The sequence below is a fragment of the Lissotriton helveticus genome, chromosome 12, assembly GCF_964261635.1.
Source record: "Lissotriton helveticus chromosome 12, aLisHel1.1, whole genome shotgun sequence".
NCBI lineage: Eukaryota > Metazoa > Chordata > Amphibia > Caudata > Salamandridae > Lissotriton > Lissotriton helveticus.
In genome coordinates, this window is record NC_136073.1 from 286,498,790 (window position 1) to 286,522,804 (window position 24,015).

At 44.8% G+C, this 24,015-nt stretch overlaps 1 protein-coding gene across 1 annotated transcript in view; it reads right to left on the reverse strand.

Annotated features, from left to right (window-relative positions):
- The window catches only part of LOC144799981 (ATP-binding cassette sub-family C member 12-like), a 973,671-nt gene that overhangs the window by 62,565 nt on the left and 887,091 nt on the right, over positions 1-24,015 (reverse strand). The gene's annotated exons all lie outside the window — the stretch shown is intronic.

Sequence of the window (24,015 nt, forward strand, 5' to 3'; positions counted from 1 at the left end):
GCGATAATCCCTACCAGATGATGCTATTTTCAAGTGCAAGAAATTGTATTTGATTTAAGGAAAATGGAAGTGACCTCAGTGTCCGACCTTTGATAAATGAGTAAAAGAGCTTTAAAACTATGAATCTAAGAATACACAATGATTGCCCTGACCAGCTTCCTTGACTCTCCTGTTTGAGTCAGGCATGTGGATTTCACAAATATCCCTTACCGACACCAGAGCAAAACATGGTCATCAACTTTGCTATCTAACGTTTCTATGTCATCCACCATAAACTACACCTGCATAACAATTTATGTGAGGCTGTGGAAAATGTACAGGCATTTTGCTGTAGGCACACTCTCTCTAAAACTGGCACTTCATGGCTGTTTAACTCATCAGCAAATGTGCGTTTTAGTGGCCCCGTAGAGGGTGTATATAGTAGTAGTATTTCTGATGCCTTGCAAACCTCAAACTGTGTCTGAAATCATGCATATTCCTTACATTTCTCTGATGAAACTTCCAGAATCTGCAGGAATCCCAAAAAATCTACCATTCAGCATTGCCCCACTTGTGCGGATAAAAAACACTGCTCTACTTGCATGGTTGGGGCTGGTGCCTGCAACAAGAACATATCAAACCGGGCAAATTGGAGGCCCCTCGCAAGGACTGGCATTCACCTTGGTTTTATCTGATCCTGTTGCGGGCACTAGGCATAAATGGCACAGCATTTATCTGCACAAGTGGAGCAATGCTGGGTGATAGGAATTCTGTGGATTCTGGAAATTCCCATAACAAACATGTAGCGAAAATGCGTGATTTCAGGCAAACTTTAGATTTGCAGAGCATTGTGGTTAAAAAAACCTCATGGGATGCATATCACCCTGGAACCCCTTGGTTGCCTAGTTTTCAAAAAAGTTTGTGGGTTGTAGGTTTGCATGGGTGGCATGACAGAACAGCCTCAAATACCGCGGCTACCCCTATTGCTTGTCTATCAAATTAGTACTGAAGAACCTTTGTGTCTTGGTTTCGTGGGCCACCCACATGAATGGGGTACCGTTCTTATCTGGAGGCATGAGGGAAATCAGGTTGGTAGGAAATTTGAATCACAGTAATGTGAGCAAAAATGGGTGTGTTTTACCAACGTTTAATGTTTGCAAGGGCTTCTAGGAAAAATTACCTAGTGAAAGCTAAGCAAGTCATTTGTCCCTGGACTCCCCTAGCTGTATAGTTTTAAAAAATGTGCAGGTTCACTAGATTTCTCTAAGTGCCCCCTAAGCGAGAGCCCAAAATCCACTGCCACTTGCTTTGCAAAATCGGGTCCGATTTGAGTGGAAACATTTGATGTATTTATGTTGCATTTTATGACATTACCCAACGTGGGCACTAGGCCTACCCACACAAGTGAGGTACCATGTGTATAGGGAGACTTGTGGGAATGATGGGTGGAAAGAGGTTTGTGCCTCCCCACAGATTCCAGAAAGTTTTGAAGTTTGCAAGGGATTCTGTGTAAAAAGGCCTGATGAGAGCTATGCAAGTCGCCACACCAAGGATTACCCCTAAGCTCTAGTTTTAAAAAATGTGCAAGTTTGCTAGGTTTCTCTAGTTGTTGGCTGAGATAGGGCCCAAAATCCACAGCTACCCACTTTGAAAAAAATGGTCCATTTTGAGCGGAAAAATGTGATGTATCCATGTTGCGTTTTTGCCCGTTTTCTGTTGTGGGCACTAGGCCTACCCACAGAAATGAGGTACCATTTTTATTGGGAGGTTTGGGGAATGCTGGGTGGAAGGAAGTTTGTTACTCTCTGCAGATTCCACAACTTCCCATCACAGAAACGTGAGGAAAATGTATTTTCTCAGTCAAAGTTTGTGGTTTTTAGGGGATTCTGGATACAAAAACATGGTGAGTACCACAGAAGTCACCCCACCCTGGATTCCCCCAGGTGTCTAGTTTTAAAAAATGGGCAAATTTTTCTAGGTTTCCCTAGGTGCCAGCTGAGCTATCGCCCAAAGTCCACAGCTACTCACAAAGAAAAAAAGGGCCAGTTTTCAGTGGCAAAATGTGATGTATCCATATTGCATTTTGGGGTGTTTTATGTTGCCGGCACTAGGCCTATCCACACAAGTGAGGTACCATTTTGATAGGAAGACATGCGGGAACATGGAATAGTAGAACATTTGTTATCAGTTGTATTTCGCTGCATTTGTGCCTTCCAGTCAGTCTGTAAGACAGGAAACATTTTGAAGAATACCCTCTAAATCATATGCTGGTATGGGAAAACTGAATGAATCTTAACACGAACAAAACCGAAGCACTGATTTTGAGCAGCCACCCCTCCCCCCCCGACCCTGGAACAACTCCTAGTGGCCATCGGAACTCGGACCCCCCACACTGAAAGACCACTCTCGGAACCTCAGTATCATCCTGGACAACTAATTCTCCATGAGACAAAAGGCCAACGCCATCTCTTCAGCCTGCTTCCACACTCTCTGCATGCTCCACAGAATCTTGACATACCTTCCAATCAACACCAGAAAAATAGTGACGCAGGCCTTCATCAACAGCCGTATTGACCAGGCTGAATGCACCACCAGCGAACTCATGAGAAGAGTCCAGCAGATACAGAACACAGCAGCCAGTCTGATCCTCAACCTTCCTAAAAGGACACACATCACCTAGCTCCTGAGAGACATCCACTGGCTTGCCATCCAGAAGAGATGACAGTTCAAGCTACTGACCAATGCCTACACAGCCCTCCACAACCAGGGACCTGCATACATGAACCACCGCCTGAACTTTCACTGACCATACAGAAAACTCCACCACACCCGCCTCACCCTCACACAGACTCCACACATCCGCAACCATTCCAGAAGATGCTCCTTCTCCCACCATGGCCGCCAAGTCCTAGACACCATCCCCTCCACCTCCAAACATCCCCCTCACTGACAGAATTCAGGAAGAAACTGAAGACCTGGCTTTTTGACTGAATCCCGAAGCCCAGCACCTGGCTAACCTCATGCGTGATAAGCCACGCTATACAAGTACCATATGATTAGATACAATTCAAATACACAACTAGAAGGGCACAGCAAACATAATGGTATATTGCTTTTGTAGGTTGGCCATTGTGACAAAGTGGTACAGATGAATACTTTGTCACACATGGCCTTTTATTTCTACTAATTTTCAATATTTCTTTATTTCAACAGTTAGTTTCTGTGGGAAAACCTTGAGGGATCTGTAGGTATGACCCCTTGCTGAATTTGGAATTTGTCTACTTTACTGAAATCTATAGATCTCCTGGAACACCCAGGGATTTCACACTGGTTTCCATCACAAAATGGAAACAGTTTGAGAGCACAAAAAATAGCAAAAATGAAGTACTTCTTTGAAAAGTGCTAATACTGCGGTAAAAAATGTGGTTATTTTATTTAAATCTGCATGTTGCTGAAAGCTTTAACACATCAAACCATTCGTTGATTAAATTTTTAGGGGAAAAACTAAAAATCTAGCCATACTATTTCAGTCCTCTCCAGGGGAATCAACAAACCCTGGGTACCTTTAAAATCCCCATGATTCTGAAAAAAGGACATCATTTTGGCATGTATACCTTACGTGGAAAAAAGTTATGGAGCCGTAGGTGCGAACTCCCTCAAATAGTGAAAAAAGTAATCAGCACTGGGAGGGGGAGGCCCAGCAGTTAAGGGGTTATGTGACTCAGTGTTCAGAATTCCAAGCTGCTCTGGAAGTCCCAGTGAGGGATCATTTGAAGCTCCAAGCTCAGTCAAGGCTACTGGAGGCTGGAAACATTCTCTCAAATGTCATCCTCTGTCACTCAGTGTGCACGGATTACACAAATGGTTAGTGGTCTGACAGGCCAAGGGTGAGGACCTTTTTTCTGTGCACAGAGTTGCAAAGTGCCCAGGAGGGCTCAACTGTTTGCCGGTGTGAAGAAGCTGTGACCATGCCCCAGATGAGAGCATGCTGTGGCTTGGCTTGGAAGACTCCAGCATGCGCTCTGTTCCCCAGGCTCTACCAGTTCTTAAAGATCCCAGGCCAGGGACCTGAAGGTCCGGGAAGGAATCACCTGCTTGCCTTGTATAAAAAGCTCTGACAGTGCCCTGGGTCAGAGATTTGGTGGGCCTAGGGTGGAAGCCCTGGGCTCTGTACCTTTGACTGCAATGTCTCTAAGCACCCTGAAAAAGGACCCACAGGTTCTCCTGCATGCCCACAAAAAGAATCTCTGACCAGGTCAGAGCTCCAGTAAGGCTTGGGGTTGGTGCTTGCAGCCCTGGGCTCCATTCAGTGGTCCACTGTGTCACTTGGCGACCCGGACGGGGTTCTACAGGCACAAGGGAGCCTTCCCTGCTTGCCAGGAAAGAAAAGCTTTGACCAGGTTTTGGGTCAGAGCTCCACTGGCCCTGGAGTGGAAGCCCCCGGCCTTGGACTCACTTCTATGGTTTGTCATGTCGCAAAGTGCCCCGGTCAGGGTCCAGAAGGCAAGAGGGGATCTCCCCTGTGGCGTCCTTGAGCACTCATCAGATGTAGACACAGTGCGCTCTGACTCTGTAGCCAACATAACGCTGTTCCCCTCAATTACAGCTCAGGTTGCCAGAGACTTCTAATGTTGTGTTCCGGGATGTCCGGGAGCGGTAAAGTACATAGAGGTTATGCAATATATGTACTATTGTTGGTGACTGCTGTAGTAGGTTTAGTGGGTCTAGTGTAACTAAGCTGTATAGGGAAGTGCGCTAATGTAACCAGGGCATTCTCAAATGGGCAATGCTTTGTTTATACGAGCTGTCGCAGTTCAGGCCTTCACCCCCCAGGCAATTGCGATAAGGCATTTATTGTTTAGAATCCACGTTGGACTTCTGTTTCAAGTTTGGTCCTCTGATGTTTTATGGGGGAACCTAGTATTGGCGAATTTATATGTTAACGCATGCTCGGCTCATAGGCAGTTTATGATTACAGGGATTCAGTTTCCACATGTTACATGGCAACTACGCTTTCTGCACTATGATTGCATTACATAATAAATACACCTACTGCACCTGGAACGTGAGGGGCATGGATTCAATCCATTAAAGGCACCGTGTCCTGGTGCAACTTAATAGAAGGAAGGTTGCTATAGCTTACCTGCAAGAAACTCACCTAAATGCTGATGAGGCAGCCAAGTTGCAGAGAAAGTGGAGGGGGCAACTGTTTGCTAAAATATACTCAGCTTTCTCAAGGCGGTGGCGGTTTGGGTGCAAAATAATGTCCCTTTCAGGTCCTAGCGCAGAAAATAGACATCAACAGCAGATATGTGTTTCTCCGTGGCTTGTTGGACGGGGCTCCTCATGTGGTTCTGGGTTGTATATATGCACCGAACATTGACCAGGATGAGTATTTAGCTACACTGAGTGCAGCCTTGACAGACTGGGCCATATATCCCTGGGTGATGGGGGGCAAATTTAATGCTGTATTAGACGTTGACTTAGACAGATCTCACCCCCATCACACGCTACAGAAAGCAAAAAACAAGCTGAGGCACTTATGGGGTGGTCAGAGGGATGGGAACTCCATCACACATGGCGAGCAAAACACCCAGGGAACAGGGAATATTTATTTTACTCTCCACCACACAGACTACACACTCAGATAGATCGGTTCCTATGTTCCGGTACCCTGATGGGGTCCATTACTTCTGTGCTCCATATGGGAAAAACCCTATTGGACCATAACCCGGTGGAATTAACTCTACAGCAGGACAAGGTTTCAACTCCGATACCGACTTGGAAACTACAGCCCACGATGCTGGAAGATCCGGTCTTCCACCATGCCCTCTCGTAGACGAATTCCCATTGTTTCTCGGAGAACGCGGCGTCTGCTAGTACTCGCCAGATGGAATGGGATGCCTTTAAAACGGTCATCAGGGGAGTGGCAATTAGCACTAAGACATGAGTTCAACTTGCTCTAATAGAACGGCTTATGGAGCTAGAAGGTAACTTGGCTGCGCTGGAAGGGGAGGCTTCACGGACAAATGAACAATTGACACAGCTACGAAAGGCTAACATTCAATATGCAGAACTACTTGAGGAGCTACGTGTTGTCGATCACTGGCTATACACACAGAAATAACATGCACAGGCTGACAGGTCAGGGCCATTATTAGCACGGTTGGTTCGAAACGCCCCTTCGTCTGCACCCATATTGGAAATTCGAAACAGTATGGATGATGTGGTGAACACGCAATTAGATATCAATACCGTGTTTAGGGACTACTACGAGCTTCTTTACGGTCCACTGCCTGGACTTACTGACACTGATTTCGAACACTTCTTCCACGGATTATGCTTACCACAACTTACACAACAACAACCTGACGAATTAACACGACCACTAACAGGGGCAGAAATCCGGCAGGCGATTAAGGTTTTACCACATAATAAAACCCAAGGGAATGATGGCCTACCGGTTGAATTTTACGGGGTATATGCTGACTTGCTGAATCCTCGTTTACAATGGATATATCACAAGTCGTTGGAAGAAGGTGGGCTCCCCATTACTACACTGAAAGCGTTAGTGGTTTCTTTGTTAAAGCCTGGGAGGGATGGTCTACTCATTTCAAGCTACAGACATTTATCACTCCTTAGCACAGACTATAAAATCCAGAGTAGGTTGTTGGCCACTTGCCTTTGTCAGTTTATCCCCGCACTAATACACACTGATCAATGTGGGTTTGTACCTGGTAGGAACACGGCACTTAACATCAGACGCCTACACCAAGTCATGTTGGGCACACGTGGCACGGGAACTAAGGAAGGCTGCATATCACTTGATTTGAGACAGGCATTTGCTTCCTTACGTTGGGATTATATGTTCTATGCCCTCGCACGATTTGGTATACCTGATGAATATATAGCGTGGGTGCGCTTGCTATTTACGAACCCCACCGCACTTTGGCACATTTCGAGGCAATATACAGTGGCTCAGGGAACCAGGCAGGGCTGCCCCTTGTAGCCGTTGGTATTTATCCTAGCACTGGAACCGCTTCTGCACAGACTCCGTTCTTTTGCAAACTGTAAGGGTATTGCGTGAGGTCGTGCATCTCACACTGTTTCAGCATACGCAGATGATCTCATTCTTTGGAGTGGTGTGGCTCACTGGTTAGAGGCGGCAGACCCGGAAGCAGAGGTCGGCCCGGGACCAGGGTTCGATTCCCGACGCGGCAGGGTCTTGGGCCATGGTCAGCGGACTCGATAATTCTCGCCTCGGTGCCTACTCCAACCATGGGTCCCACTCAGCAACTCTGGGCAATAGCTTGCTTAATCTCTACTAATGGCCCCATCAGCGCCGTGGATGCTTGTCTTCACCTTGGAGATGCCCAGGAGGGACCATCTCACAGGGAAAGCCAGGATGGGTTCCCCAGCAGTATACAGCGCCGGGACGCCCCTTTGCTGGGGCCGCTGTGCCCTTTACAAGTATACAACACATTTTTTATATCAAAGACATGGACGCAGACCCACACCCAATGCCCTCCATCGTTGAGTCATTTCAAGAACTTTCTGGCCTGGCTATTAAAGCTGCCAAGTCGTATGCATATTTCTTTGATAGCTCTGCGAGGAGCGGTCACTTTACGTTCGTCCTCTGGTCCTTCCACATAGCGCCTTATACTTCTAAATATCTCGGAATACAGATTTACCGCAATGCCACGGATCTCCTAGATGGCAACTTGACACTCACGATCGCTGCTCTCAAATCTCAAATCCAATTCTGGATTTCGCTGCCCCTATCGGTGGAGGGCAGAGTCGCCATCACAAAAATTGTACTTCTGCCGCGGCTACTTTATTATTTCACCAATCTACCTATACTTGTCTCCTGAAGGACCTTTAAAGTATTGAACTCTCTGGTAATAGACCTAATAGTGGGCACAGGGCGCAGACGTATCAGCCTAGTGAAATTTCAATTAACCACGAAGCAAGGGGGGATGGGAGTACCGGATTTGCGTGTGTATTGCTACGCTTGCCAATTGCAGTGGCTAGCATATTGGCTTGCAGGACGTAATTTACAAGAATTGGATATGACACTACGGGACAGGGACAAGGGGGTCATCCACAGGCTCTTACTACCTCAGGCCCCCTTACCGGCATCGACACCCCACTTATTAAAGTTAGTCATTACTTATTGGAGGAGTGCAGTGAGATACATTTGACGGATGACACCGTATGCCCCCACTATTCCGCTACTGGGTGTCCCTAAACGATCGGGTCTCATCACTATCCGCGCTCTACAAGCCTGGGCCGGAGCTGGCAGCTCCAAGATAGGAGAGTTCTTTTCGGAGGATGTATTAATGACACATGAAACATTTGTGAGTGTACATGGTGCCCGTGATACACTGTTCCTACTACACGCATATATATCCAGATATAAACGCACTACATGGTCACCAGAGGACACTGAACCGACCACGAATACCTACTTACCATGCAATATCTAATGGAAAATGGGGCACGCCTGACGAAATGGCTGACTCACGGAATTCGGGCTGAGACGGCGATCTCATTACGACCGTTACGCGCGAAGTGGGAAGGGGACGTAGGCCGTGAACTTACAGTCAAGGAATGGGACACTATATTAGGATACCCCAAAAAGGAGTCTTGTAATCGTAAATTTTAATTTATTCAATTGATGTTGCTACATAGAGCTTATTTAACCCCACGCAGATTGAGCACTATGTTTCCGGGGGCAAATGATGCATGCCCGCGCTGCCACGCACCCAATGCGGGGTAGATGCACATGGTATGGGACTGCCCTCGACTGGGACACTACTGGACGACGGTATGCAAAATACTGGCGGATATAGCCCTGGTGCGTCATAACGACACCTTGGAATACTGCATACTGGGACTAGGGCCCCGTGAAAAGAAGAGTAATCGCACCTCTCGATTTGCTAATCTTGCGTTCCTTCTAGCTAAAAGGGCCATAACCACACGATGGAAAGCCACTGGGGCCCGTCCTTATAGGACTGGCATACGGAAGTAATGAGATGGGGTAAGGCAGAGGGTGCTTAACTAAAAAGAGAGGACTATAGAGGCCTAAGGAAAACCCCGATTTCGTTGAGCTGGAATGCAATGACGGAGGAATATGCTGCGATAGATATATTATCCTACTAAGGCGTAATGTTACTATGGGGGCTTGGACCACTGATACGGGACATATGGGCTCCTTATAATATCCGTGGGCTATATTAGGTAATCTAGCAGGACTGTACAGTACACCTAAGACAGACTTTGGAACCGAGGTACACACGAATTCAGATATAGAAATGTGAAAATGCTACTATAGATACTTATTACCGAGCTTGAGGGGAGGGGAGGGAAGGTTGGGTACGTTTTTGTTAGGTTGATATAAATGCAATGGGTCCTGATAGATTTGATTAATCATGATATGTTTTGCTGGGCTCCTGGTGTAGGTGAAAATGCTGAGAATTATCTGTACTGGCTTGCCGTTAGAGACTCATTTAACGATTTCAGACTTATATGCAATGACATACAGGGACTCTCATAGACCTTCGGCAATATCAACATTTATTCTTCTAAACGGGTGTAAACATATGTAACTATGCCATGTACCAATATGATCATGTATCGCTCTACAATGTCTGGCTGATTGTTGTGTAAAATCAATTAAAACAAATAAAAATCTTTTTTTTAAAAGAAGCTGTGATTGGGTCCCAGGTCAGAGATCCAACTGACCCTGGGGTGGAAGTCTTGGGCTCCCTTCTTCGACCTGCTGTGTCGCAAAGTACCCAGGACAGGGTCCTGCAGGCCCGGAAAGATATCCCCTGTTTGGCTGGATGCAGAACCTCTGATCAGGTCATAGCCTTGGTTGACCAAGGGATGAAACCACCCTGACCGTGGCTCCATTCCTGAGCTGTCGGGTCTCAAGGTACCTGGGATGGGGACCCGCAAGCCCACAAAAGCCACCTCTGCTTGCCCCAGATAAAAAGGTCTGGTTGGGCAACGGAGCAGAGCTCCGGCGAGCCTGGAGGTGGAAGTCCCTGGCCTCCATTCCATGGCCTGCCTATCACTTGATACCTGGGACATGGACCCGCAGACCTGTGGAGGTCTCCTCTGCTTGTTCAGGATAAGAAGCTCGGACGGGACCCCTGGCCAGAGCTCCACCTGACCCAGGGGTGGAAGTTGCCAGTCCTGGGCTCCCTACTCCAGCCCTCTATTGGACGAGGTCCCACAATAGCTGAGAGTTATCAACTGCTTGTCTGGGGTCAGACGTTCTGACTGGGCCCCACTTCATAGCTCTGACTGGGCCCAAGATAAAATCCCCGGCTCTGGGCTCTCTTCACCAGCCCACTGTGTCACAAACTGCTCACGATAGGGTATTTTAGGCCCGTGGAGGTCTCCCCTGCTTGTCTGGGTTCATAAACTCTGATTGGGTGTCGGGTGAGAGCTCAGTGAGGCCCCCAATAGACCCTTGCCTGATACACAGCTTAGACTCCGAGCACCCGAGCACCCAGACCTCAGAGTTCCTTTACAATCCAAGGGCAAGCTGAATACTTTTTCATAAGGAACGGCATAACCAGATGGATGTTCTTCAAGTGTGGGCATCTGGTCCCTCCAAACCCTGGACATCTGGTTATGAGCCAAGCATTCCTATGGCATGCTTGAATTCTGGGCTGTCCTAGATGTCCAGATGAGGGCTGATTTGATTCTTAGAGTCCTGCCAGGGCTCCAGAAGATCAGGTGTGTTTTCTCTGACAGCCCCCTTTGTCACCTGTTGTGCACAGATCACAAGAAAGGTGGGTCACTTTGCTCATGATTAGTAGGGACAGGGTACTTGTGGCCTACTTTGTCATCCAGTTGTTCTCACCCGGCTGCCTTTTATGCCTGTCTGGTGGGTCTTTCCTCTGAGCCTTGCTTCCCAGAGAGCAGCCAATGATGCGGAGCTGACATCCCCGGCAGGGTGTCATGCTTGGGAGCAATTTAGCCAGCACTATATCCTGATCACAACGGCCAGGCTGACCTGGAAGTCCCAATGAAGGCTCATTTGACTTGCCAAGACAGGGCTAAAGGAGGTTGGATGTTGTTCACGCTGATTAACCCATTTCACTTGGTGTACACAGATTACAAGAAAGGCAGGTAGCCTTTTTCCAGATTGTTATGGAAAAGGTGAGATCTCCTGGTCTTTCTTCCCAGGTCCCACAAGGGCCTGGGCAGGCCGTCATGGGGTCCCAGGAGCCTGATTCTGCAGCATCTTTTTAGCCCTGTCTGATGCACCTTTCCTCCATGCCTTGCTTCCCAGAGAGCAAGCATGGGTTTGAAGCTGACATCCAAGGCAGGATGGCCTACTCTGGGGCAGTTTAGCCAACACTGTATCCTGGTCACGAGCCAGCAGTGTACCCTGACCGCGATGGCCGGGCTGAGCTGTAAATTCAGATGAAGGCTCATTTGATTCTCCATGCACCAGCCAGGGCTCCAGGAGGTCAGATGTGTTCACTCCAATAGCCCCCTTTCACTTAGTCTGCACGGATTTATAAAAAGGGAGTTAGCTTTCCTTCAGATTGTTAGGGACAGGCTGTGATGGACACCCTTTTTCTATAGGCTTTCTCCACAGGTGCCACGTGGGCTGGGGCCAGCCCACCCCATGGTCACTGTGGCCAGAGTCTGTGGCTGCCTTCTAGCCCTGTCTAATAGGTCTTTCCTCTGAGCCTTGCGTCCAGGAAAGCAAGAGGGCTATTCAAGCTGATATCCTTGGCAGGGCGGCCTGCTTGGTAGTAGTTTAGCCAGTCCTGTACCCTGATCACTATGGCCAGGCTGACCTGGAAGTCCAGATGAAGCCTCATTTGACTTTCCAAGCCCAGTCACTGCTAAAAGAGGTCAGATGTTATTCACTCCACCCTGTCGGCACGGTCTGACCTTTTTGGAGACCACTCACCATAGCAAAGGCCAAGCAGCCTGGCAGCTTGTGAAGTGGTCCGACCAGAGTGGATGAGGTTGGGTGACACTAGGCCTGGATGCCGTCTGGTGATCCAGGTCACTCTGAGCTAGTCGGTCCTAAGAGGAGGGCGAGCACTATTCAAAGTGATGGCCATGGAATCCGCTGCCCTTGACCGATCAAACAGGAGTCAGGTTCGGATCCCCGAACCCAGAAAGGCAGAGATGTGTGCCATTGTAGAGTCCACTATAGTATTGCTAACACTGCTGGAGAAGGCAGCTAGACTCCTAGGGAGACGTCTCTTTTCGTTGTGAAGGGCAGCTTGCCATGGAGTGGGTTTGTGTTGAAAGAGGCCCCACGAGCCTTGGAAAGTGGTGTGCTTCCAGCAGCATCCAGTGAGTTCTCTCTGTTCCTTGAAAATCTGGGATAGTGTTAATCTTTCGCCTGGGTATACCTATATCTGCAACAGGTCTCGAAGGTGAACAGCCTCTTGCATGTTGGAAAAATACAGGTAAGGGAAGTTAGCAAGTCAGATCCATAACTTTGGGATAATAACTGGCTCTAAGGGCTGGGTTGGTCATGCTGGGGCACAAAGTGGGCTGTACGTGTGCGGCTGTTGGATGAGACATTGCCCTCCAGGGCAATGACAGCTCTGGAAGCAAGCCGGGCCCTTCCTATCATCGCCCCTGCTGTGGTGGTCACCTCTCCCTGTACCCCTCCCTGTAGCATGAGCCCAGCGCTCTGCCTGGACCAATGTTGATGGTATGGACCAGGGAAATCTGACTGTTTAGTTAAGACAAAGTGAAGAAATTAAATGAGGGTTGGGTATATGGCTGTAATAAATATTAACTCTCTTAACCTCTTCTCAGTTGTAGTGGCCCTTACCTGTGAGTAGTCCCGCTAGTGACTTTCTATATGCCACTCATTTCTTTGAGGAGTTATCTAGAGAAATAGGTCAAACAAGGTATTTATCATGGCTGTGAGTATGATAGTGAGAAATGGTGAAGCTAACGATCCCAATTCCAGATGGGGGTAGTTCCTGGATTACAAAAACTCTGTTAGGATGGCGAAAGGAGATGCTGTCTTTTCCACAAATAACACCCAGCTCTAACACAATTAATATTATCAAATTGAATCACACATTATCGCCCTGTTCACACTCCATAATAGTCGATATTGAGGCACTGATCTACCTCAGTGAAATCATTAAATGTATACTTAAAACAAAATAGTGACATCAAGACTTGAAAAAAATTACAAATGTCAATGACAAACCAAATGACGAAACAAGTGACTTCACCCAAAAAATGGCATATTGGAAATATCACAATGAAAAATATATCGGCTATTTGTGTGGAGACATAATGGGAACTTTCAAATAACTTAAAAAATATGGTTCCAATAAACACAAGAGACTATACTTCAAAACGTACTGCAAAAAATGTGACTATGAAGCAGAGTTTTTTTAACATGGGATGCCACTATGCACAATGCAAAGAAGAATATAGAAAGAAGAGCTACAATTTCTATGCAACTTTTGTCATCTGAGCTTCCCAATAAAAACTGTGATTATCACAACATGCAAAACATGCCACCCTAAAGCTCCAAATTATGCTAGACTCATGGCTCTAGCAAGCAGCAAACCTTCAGAACTGAAGGAGATTGCTGCTAATTTAATTGAAAAAAGTATATAATAAATAACTAAATATAAATGCACTCATGGTCCCGCACTTTGACAATAAATATAGAAAACAGATTGCAGAGAAAAAGAGGTGTAAAAGAAAAAAAACAAAAAAAACATGCAGATGGTGCATCAAACATCTACCAATATTGAAAGCGACTCAAATGATGAACCAGAATTATCAGGGGGAATAATAAAAGAAAGATGTAAAGACTTAATTAGCAGGAAACAAGCACCTAAAATCACTAACATTTGTGATCTGAATGACAGAATATCAGAAGTGCAAAAATACACCAAACATCTGCAACATCACAAAGCTGGTATAGACTTGATTGAAGAAATTATGGTTTATTTCTAGAATATTCCAGTGATATATATCTAAAACCAACACATCGAAATAAATCACCTACTAAGAATGGTAATGAGCCTATAAGCACTGTTCAAGATGAGAAACAAAATAGAAAGCTCAATAGAAATCTTGAAAAAATATGCAAAGGGCAGCTACAAATAATATCAGGAAATGTTCAAGAAAGACAAAAAGAAAATTGCCAGATTAATGACTGATGGCGCAGAAGATGCCACTTGCTAGATCATTGCATATGATATTTATCAATATTATAAAAACATTATTGAAGAATAAAGTAAGAGGAACCCAAAATTCATCCCAAATAACACAATCACGGAAGAACGATCTGTGTGAAGGAGTTATACTTCTTGAAATAATGAACAAGTTACTTACCTTTGGTTGATGTATTATCTGGTAGGGACACAGTCTAGCCACAGATTCCTTAACTTTTGAATTCTGCCCCGGCATCAGACTGGATCTGGACATTTTTCATTAGTCCCTCCGCACGCAGGGGATCAGTGCCTTATGACTCCGTGATGACATCAGTGGGGTCATGTAAGTCCCCTCAGGACGCCAGTTTCTTCTGTGAAACCTTCCACACTAAAACATGAAGCCAATATAGAAACTGGCTGTGGAAACAGTGTGCCAAAACATTATCAAAGTATCTTTAAAACATTATTAGAAAATGGAAATAAATGTTGTTATGATAATACATAGATTAGGCCCATAAGGAAAGACCCCAAATCATGACATAACAAATGGAAATGAATCGTATGGCAATACCAAGTCAAGATATATGAAGTAAGGCCAAAGGGTCCGTTGAATTACACAATTATGTGAAATAGTAATCACTGATATATAAAACCAGTGCAGAAAAGGGTATAACCCTTATAGTACAGATTGTTCGCAGAGTGGGGAGGATGGGCAGGGCACTAAGGAATCTGCAGCTAGACTGTGCCTCGACCAGATAATACTTTGCCGAAGGTAAGTAACTTGCTCATCTGATAGAGACATCTGGCCACAGACTCCTTAACCTTTGAATTAAATACCATAGCTATACCCACCACGAGAAGGGTAGGCAAACTAATCCTACCAAAGCTCTCAAAAAGAACCAGCTGGTCGAAATTGACCACAGACCAGACCTGCATAGGAATTAAATAAAAAAGAGCATGGCTATCAAAACAAACTGTGGCCATGACCACAGACAATGTAAATTAGAAACAACTCCACACACACAGAAAACCAAAGCCCCAAAAGTCAGAAAATAGTATTTAACCACCAAAAGGTAGGTGTGTCCTTGGACTAGACGGGACAAAGGCAAAGCGAATGCCATGTAACCCGCATTGTCTACATTAGCAAAGAAATATCTTCAGGAAATATGCCCAGATAATTCCAAAAAAGAAGGGCTTTCAAAATCCATTCCCATCAAAACCAAATTCAATCAACCCGTTCATCACTAGGTCGGGAAGATCAATCCAAGTATCCAGACAGATGAACATCAAGTCCATCTCTAAAACAAATATTATTTGTTTAAGAAAATGATCGTCTGAAGGTTTACACAATGCATAGTGCCCGTAAGGACGAAAAGATGGCAATTAAGCAGATATGAATCTGCTATAACAATTGATCCATTATACCCATATCTATATATCTGCATTCCACGCATACATATAGATCCAAATTTAAAAGAATGTAATATCCTTTTTATTACGTATAGCAGAACTAGATCTCATCATGTATAAACACACTTCTGTAAACTATGTATACAAACATGGATAAACGGAACTGAAACTGATGATTGTAGCAACAGGTAAAACCACTCTGGTTCCGCGAGGGTTCTGCCTCTAATTACCGCTGTGGGGTCGCATACTCTGGCGCCTTTATGAGCATCAGTCGTGCGTCAGGTTCAGAAACTAGAGCGCTGACCTGGCGTCTAAGTGCGTGTGATGATAGGAAAAAGGGGTGCCCCACAACCCCTGAGGATTAAACACATTTCCCCCAGATACAACAGACAAACACGTTTAAAATCAATTTTAAAACTAATAGCAACAAGTTTCTTTGCAAAATGATCGTTGCAGCAGGTAAAACCACTCTGGCTTCCGCGAGAGTTCTGACTCTAATTACCGCTGCGGGGTCGCGTCCTCTGGCGCCTTTATGGGCATCAGCCGTGCGTCCGGTTCAGAAACTAGAGCGCTGACCTGGCATCTAAGTGCGTGTGCTGATAGGGAAAAGGGTGCCCCACTACCCCGGAGCATTAAACACAGCTCTCCCAGATACAACAGACAAACACGTTTAAAATCAATTATAAAACTAGTAGCAGCAAGTTTTTAAAAACAATTATGGTAGCAGCAGGTAAAACCACTCTGGCTTCCGCGAGTAGAGTAGAGTGGTGTGCCACTGAGTAGCATGTCATGGAATGTGTTAGAGTGAAGGGGCATAGATTGCAGTGGCGTAGACTGGAGTGCCATGTTGTAGAGTGCAGTGGCGTGTCATAGAGAGGAGTTGAGTGTTTTAGAGTAAAATGGTATGTCATAAAGTGGTGTGCGAGTCATAAAGGTGAGTGGTGTGTCATAGAGTGGAGGGGTGTCACATACAGTGGCATAGAGTGGAGGGCATAGAGGAGAGTAGAGTGTTGTAGAGTGGACTGGCATGTCATAGAGTAGAATGGTATGTTATAGAGTGGCATGCAGTGGAGGGTCGAGGAGTGGAGGGCATAGAGTGGAGGGCATAGAGTGGAGTAGATTGTTGTACAGTGGAATAGAATAGAGTGGAGAGTCATGGAGTTATACGGAGTGCCACATCATGCAGTGTTGTGTCATACAGTGCCTTAGAGTGGAGTGTCACAGAGTGGAATGGTATAGGGTTGAGTAATGGAGTTGAGTGAAGTAGAGTGTCATAGAGCGGAGTGGAGCAAAGTGTCATGGAAAGGCATAGAGGCAGTGCCATAGAATGTAGTAGAGCAGAGTAGAATGTAGTAGAGTGGCACAGAGTGCAGTAGAGTGTTGTAAAGTGGAGTAGCCTAGAGTGAAGTACAGTGTTGTAGAGTGGAGTGGTGTATGGTAGATTGGAGGAGAGTGTCATACAGTGGAGAGAAGTAGTGTGTCATAGAGTGGCATAGAGTGAAGGGGCGGAGAGTGGAGTAGAATGTAGTAGAGTGGAGTGGCGTAAAGTGTAGTGGCTATTCGTAGAGTACAGTGGATTGGCATGCAATAGGTTGGTGTGTTGTAGAGAGTATTAGAGTAGCATACAGTGGAGTGGCATAGGGTGGAGTGCCATATCGCAGAGTTAAAAGGAGTGTGGTAGAGTGGGGTTTCATAGAGTGACGTGGGGTGTCATAGAGTGCAGTGGCATATCGTAAAGTGGAGTGGCCTGAAGTGACATAGAGTGGAGTGTCATAGAGTGGAGTGGCATGTTGTAGAGTGGAGTGGCGTGTTATAGAGTGCAGTGGCATGTCGTAGAGTGGAGTGGCATTGAGTGAGGTAGAGTGTAGTTGAGTAGAGTGTCATAGAGTGAAGTGGCATGTTGTAGAGTGTAGCAGCATGTCGTGGAGTGGAGTGGCATAGAGTGTATTTTATCATATGCAATTTTTTTTATTTCAGTAGGTATCACAGTACTTACTAGATAGCTCCGAGGAAGTACCGTGGTACGCCGTAAACTTTTTAAAAACATATAAAAATACTTTTCTAAAGTGCTATATATCCTCCTATACATTCCAAAACAGTAACAAACTATATTTCACGTTGAGTGCCAGAACAAATACAAAGTGTGGTGTAAACAATATTGCTTCCTTTTTATTTTGCAAGGCATGTCATTAGCCAACAATATTGTGTTTTGTCATCACCATGTACGGTGGTATACAGCAAAACTACTGCTGTATACAGCGGGCCAATAGATCAACAAGTTTTTGTCCCTTTTAACTTAAAAACCTCTGGACGAATTCAGGTCAAATAATAAAATAAACCCTTTCAACCCCCAAATCTATATTCCTGCCAAATGTCAGTTAAATCTGTTTAGCCATTTTTTAAAACTATATTTGAATAAAGAGGCTATGGAAAATGCATTGGTGGAAAAACATATTTTTTCTTTACACCTCCTTAACTAATTACCACAAAGCTTTAAATGTATATATATTACAGAGTGGCTGCAGCCTCCTTATAGTTAAAGTTAGGATTCCGAGAGATAGGAATTCCTTCAATTTTTGATAGTTAATAATGACACCCCTGTTTGATGAATCGCCACAAAACTTTGCAGACCTATTCCAATTTCTACATTACAGATGATGCCAATTTTTGGGGTGATTGTTTAAAAGGGTTCAAAGAAAATAGGGGGGGTTACAAAACAAGTTTTTCGTATTAATTTGCTATAGACTTTTTACAGGGACGTAACTGCCAAACGGCTGTACAGTTTTACATGAAATTTGGCAGGAATATAGATTATGGTGTGGAAATTATCCGTTGTGCTATTTCAAGAAAATAAGTTCAGTAGTTTTATTATAATTAGAGATAAAATGTCAGTAATATATTGGGCAGCGGGGTACCATAGTAATTTTGCAGAATACAATGGCATATGCCAATGACAATGCAGTATATGATTGGGTAATGAAAGCCCTAACAAAATGTTAAGATGGCAATGTTGTTTAGCTCACACTGGGTTGTGGGTTTTAAGTGGAAATAAAGTGTACTAGTAGCTTATAAGGATTGGGGCACTTTAGGCAAATCTGAAATGCTTTCAGCTTTTCAGTTTTTAAATTTGTAACAACTTTCATTGCACAATCATATACTGTTTTGTCAATATGATGTACTGTGATATACCATGAAGTTATGGCGGTATATCGTGGCCCAATATATAAATATGATTTTGTGCCCTATAACTATAACACTACCTAAGCAATTTAGATCTACCACCAAAAATGACCCTTTCCATCCTGTATTCTATATTTGTGACAAATCTCATCTACACCGGTTCAGCCATTTTCTCACTAAGGGCCAGATGTAGGTAGGGTTTTACCGGTCGGTAATGGCCGAATTCGGCCGTTACCGACCGGTAAAAGGAATTTGAGATGTAGGGGGCAGAATCGGTAATTTTACCGTTCTGTAATTTACCGATCTGTAATTTTACAGAATCTGTAAATATACCGGTCGGTAAATTTACAGAACGGTAAAATTACAGATTCTGTAAAATCGATATGTAGGTGGGACTCTGATGAGTCCCACAAGGCCTAAGAAATCGGTATTTTACCATCAAATTCAATTTGATGGTGAAATACCGATTCAGGTGAGCATGCAAATGTGTGCATGCACACCTGTGCCATATGACAGGCAGACCTGCCCTTAGGGCAGGTATGCCTGCCATATGGCCCCCGAACCTTTTTTGGGGGTGCTAGAGGGTGTCAAAGTGACACCCCCTGCACCCTTGCCAAAAATCTGTATTTACCGATCGGTAAATACCGACCTGTAATGCCCCATTCATTCCTATGGGCTTCAAAGCCCATAGGAATGAATGGAGCATTACAGGTCGGTATTTACCGATTCGGTAAATTCCGACTTTTAAAGATTCGGTAAATCCACATCTGGATTTACCTACATCTCGGTACATCTATTTTACCGACTCTTAAATACCGAATCGGTAAAATTCGGTATTTAAGTGTCGGTAAAATAGATTTACCTACATCTGGCCCTAAGTGTATTTAAAATACACTGTACAGCATGACACAGCAAGTCACTCCACTGCACTGTACAACATCGCACTCCACGCTATCACACCTCACTCCAAGACACGACATGTCACTCTACTTTACAACAGTCAACTCTGCACTATGACACTCCACTCCACCCCACTCTATGACACGCCACTCCACTCCACTCGACGACATGCCATGCCACGCTAACATACACCACTCTGCTCTACGACATAGCACTCCACTCTAAAGCACTCTGCACCGTTCCAATCTACAATATGACATTCCACTCTAGCCACTTCACTGTAGACCACTCCACTGTGACATCCAAGTGCAATCTATACCACTCCATTGTATGTGCCTCCACTCAAAGACAGTGCACCACACACCAATGTATGACATATCATTCCACCCTACTGTGCAGTGTGACATGGCACTCCACTGAACACCGTCCCACTCTATGACAGTCCACTCTACTATATGATACAACAAGCCACTCGACTCTAAGACATGGAACTCCACTCTATGACATGCAACTTCACTGTATGACACACCACTCCATTCCACCACACACCACTCCACTCTATGACACCACCCTCAGCGCCGAGATACCCCTTCGGGGGTGATTCGTGCGCTATACAGGTACTGGATTTACATTTTTTTGTACATACCGCTCAACACTATGCCACTCCACTCTACGACTTTCCACTTCACTCCACACCACTTCAATCTATGCCCTTCACTCTAAGACACTGTATGACACACCCTCTATGACAATCCACTCCACTCTACTATATGACACACCACTCCACTCTATGGCAACCAACTCACCTCTATGACACGCCTCTCCACACAACTGCACAGCACTCTACTCTACAATATGGCCCTCCACTCAATGCCACGCAATAATACTCTTCAAAACTCTACATTCCTACACTCTACTGCCCTCTAGGTCACACTGTGACACTACTCCACTCTACAACACCCTACGCAAATCCTTTTATGCCACTGCATTCCACTTTACTTCACTGTCATGTATGACGCACTACTGCACTATAGTCCACTGTACTATAGTACTCCACTCTATGCCATGCCACTCTACATCACTGTATGCCACTCCACTCTATGTCACCTCACTGTAACACACTGTACAACATGCCACCCCATACTATACCACTCCACTCTACAGCACTCTACTCCACTCTATAACATGACACTCCACTCCACTCCATGACACTCCATACCACTGTACTCTACAAGACGCCACTCCAATTTACGGCTCACCACTCCACTCTACTAGATACCATTCCACTCTACAATATGTCACTCCACTGTACGCCACTCTACAACACTCTACTCACCTCTTCAACACTTTGCACTCCTCCACTGTACGACACACATCTCCACTCTATGCCACTCTTCTACCATCTATTGCACTTTATGCCACTCTAATATACTCTAGGCCGCTCTATGCAACTCCCTCCAAACTATTCCATGCCATTTTACTTCACTCGTCTTTGACAACACTATTGCACTGTACTGCACTGTACTACAGTACTCCACTCTATGCTACGCCACTCTACACCACTGGTTGCCACTCCATGACACTCAATGCCACTCCACTCTCACCCAATATAACATGCACTTCACTCTACAAAACTCTACCCCACTCTATGCCCCTCCACTATACACCACTCTACTAATATCTGTCTTCACTCTACAACATGAAACTCCACTCTGCGATGCACTACTCCACTCTCTGACATTCCACGTCACTCTATGACATGCCACTGTGTTGTACGACACACCACCCAACTCCACACCGCTCCACTTTACACCACTCCAGTGTACACCACTCCACTCTAGACAATGACACTCTATGCCACCACACTCTAAGCCATGACACTCCATGCCGCATTACTCTATACCCTGACAATCTACGCCACTTGATGACACAACACTGAATAACACTCCACTCTGCAACACTCATCTGTATGCCAATCCACTGTACTCATTTTAGCGACACACCACTATATTGGACCATATGCCACTGCACTCTATGACACTCCACTCCACGACACTTCATGCCAGTCCACTCAATGAGACACAGCTCCTCCTCACTGCACACCACTCCACTCTACAACATGCCAGTCCAATCTATGGTATGCCACTTTATGACACATCACTTCACTCTACTCTATCTTAAGCCACTACTCTCTATGCAAATAAAATATACAATACAACACACCACTTCACCCTATGCCACTCCACTCTACGCCTCTTCACTGTACTACATGACACTGTATGCCATGATACTCTATCTCACAACAATGTATGGCATAGCACTCTAACATACTCCACTCTACGGCACTCCACTATATGCCACTCCATTTCACTCTGCGCCCCTCCACTCTATGACACTCTATGCTACTCCAATTTACAACACTCTATGCAACTTCCTCTATGCTATTCCACACCACTTTACTCCAGTCTACTGTATAAAACACTACTCCACTCTGACACACTGAACAACATGCCACTCTATGACACTCTACTCCATGACAGTCCACTCTACGCAACTCTACTCTACAGCACTCTATTCCACTCAATGCGCCTACATTCTACGCCAATCTACTCCACTCTATGACACTGTACGACATTCCACTCTATGATATACTACTCCACCGTACTCTACAACATGCCACTCTATTCTACGCCAATGCACTCTACAAAAACGCTTCTTCATTCTATGCTCTACACTCTATGCTACTCTACTCCTCTCTCTAGCATTGTTGGTCACCCATGGATGGTTGGGCACCCAGCCCCACACTGTGCACAGCTAAAGGCCATGTGCGGCAGGCATTGAGCACCCACTGTGCATTGGCCGCTGGGTCTGGCCATAGCTGAGGGGAGTCGGGAACGTGAGGTGTTGTAATAAAATCTTGTTTCATTTTGAAAATAAAATGGAAACCTAAAAATTCACTGAAGATAACCAAAGGTTAAAGTCACATTACAGTTAGGCATGGTAATACCTTACTTTACATTTTAAAAAACTTTGAAATTCACTGAAGAAACCTTTCTGAAAATCTTCAGTTATAGTTAACTGAAGTAACTATAACGTACGCAGTTGCCATGCACTGTTTATGATCTCATATGATAAATCACTAATGTCATGCTCTATGATATTATTGATAACATCACTGATGACATCTAAAATGACATAATTAATGACATTGTTGTTCATGGCAAGAATGCCAGTTATTGTGAATTCAGTTAACGATAACTAATGAATTTCAGTGTTTTTTAAAGTTTAAAAAGATATTTTTGACAGACGTTTTCACCTAACTAGTATGTCAAAATATTTCAGAGATGTATAGCAGTGGTTCCCACACTTTTTTGACCCGAAGCTCCCTTGACCCATTGGCCATTGGCCATGGGTCCGCACTGTTACTTTTTATGGAGGGTGGGGGGGGGGATGTTAGCCCGGCCTTGGGAGTGCTTGCATTTTTCTCTCTGAAAATAATTGGGATGAAGCTGATGAAGGTTTTATAATCCTATACCAAGGGTGTTTTTTTTAATATTACTAAGGTGGCACCTCTAATAAAATATTCCTAGTTACTCTTCTTTGCCCCTTCCTTTTTTTGAGTACCCTCTCAAATTTTGTTATCCCACTTAAAGTGTTAGATAGCATCCCTATGCATGTAGGCCACATTACTAAAGTGTTTCTGCTCTTGAAGAATGTTTGCATAGACTTCCATTTCTACCCATGTAGCCAACACACCTGACTCAGCAGGGTGACTTTTTAAACCACATACAGCTTTAACTTTGCTGTCTCCTCTGTAAAATTGCCTTCAAATCAATGCAAAGTAAAATGAATTCTATGATTTTTTTTTTAAACGTCCCTCTTTCTTGCTTCCAAATGTTGACATTATGCCATATGTGGTGTTTTACTTTCCTAAGCTCAAGGAGAGAGCAGGTCTGTCTGGAAATGTGTTTATACTGAAAGTGATGTATTCTGGAAGTACCTATGGTTCAAGTACAAATGTCAATATTTAATAATACTTAGTGTGTTTAATAGACAGGACAACTGTACTTTCCTGATTACTTGCATTGGTGTGAAATGTATTTGAAAAAAATAAAACTAATATCGAGTCTAACAAAATAAATCAGGCATCTTCCGCTTACTTTGGAGGCGTTGGAACGTGGGGATAAAGTGAAATATGGAGGTCATTTCCCTTGACATGCCACCAATTAAGCACTTCGTTTACAGCTTTAGGCACATCACTTACTCATGATTGACATCATGCGTTTAAGTCTAATTAGTTTTAACTGAAGCCTACAGACCTTTCAATATTAAATGCATTAAAGTGTTTGGTGCGTGGCTCCCAAGG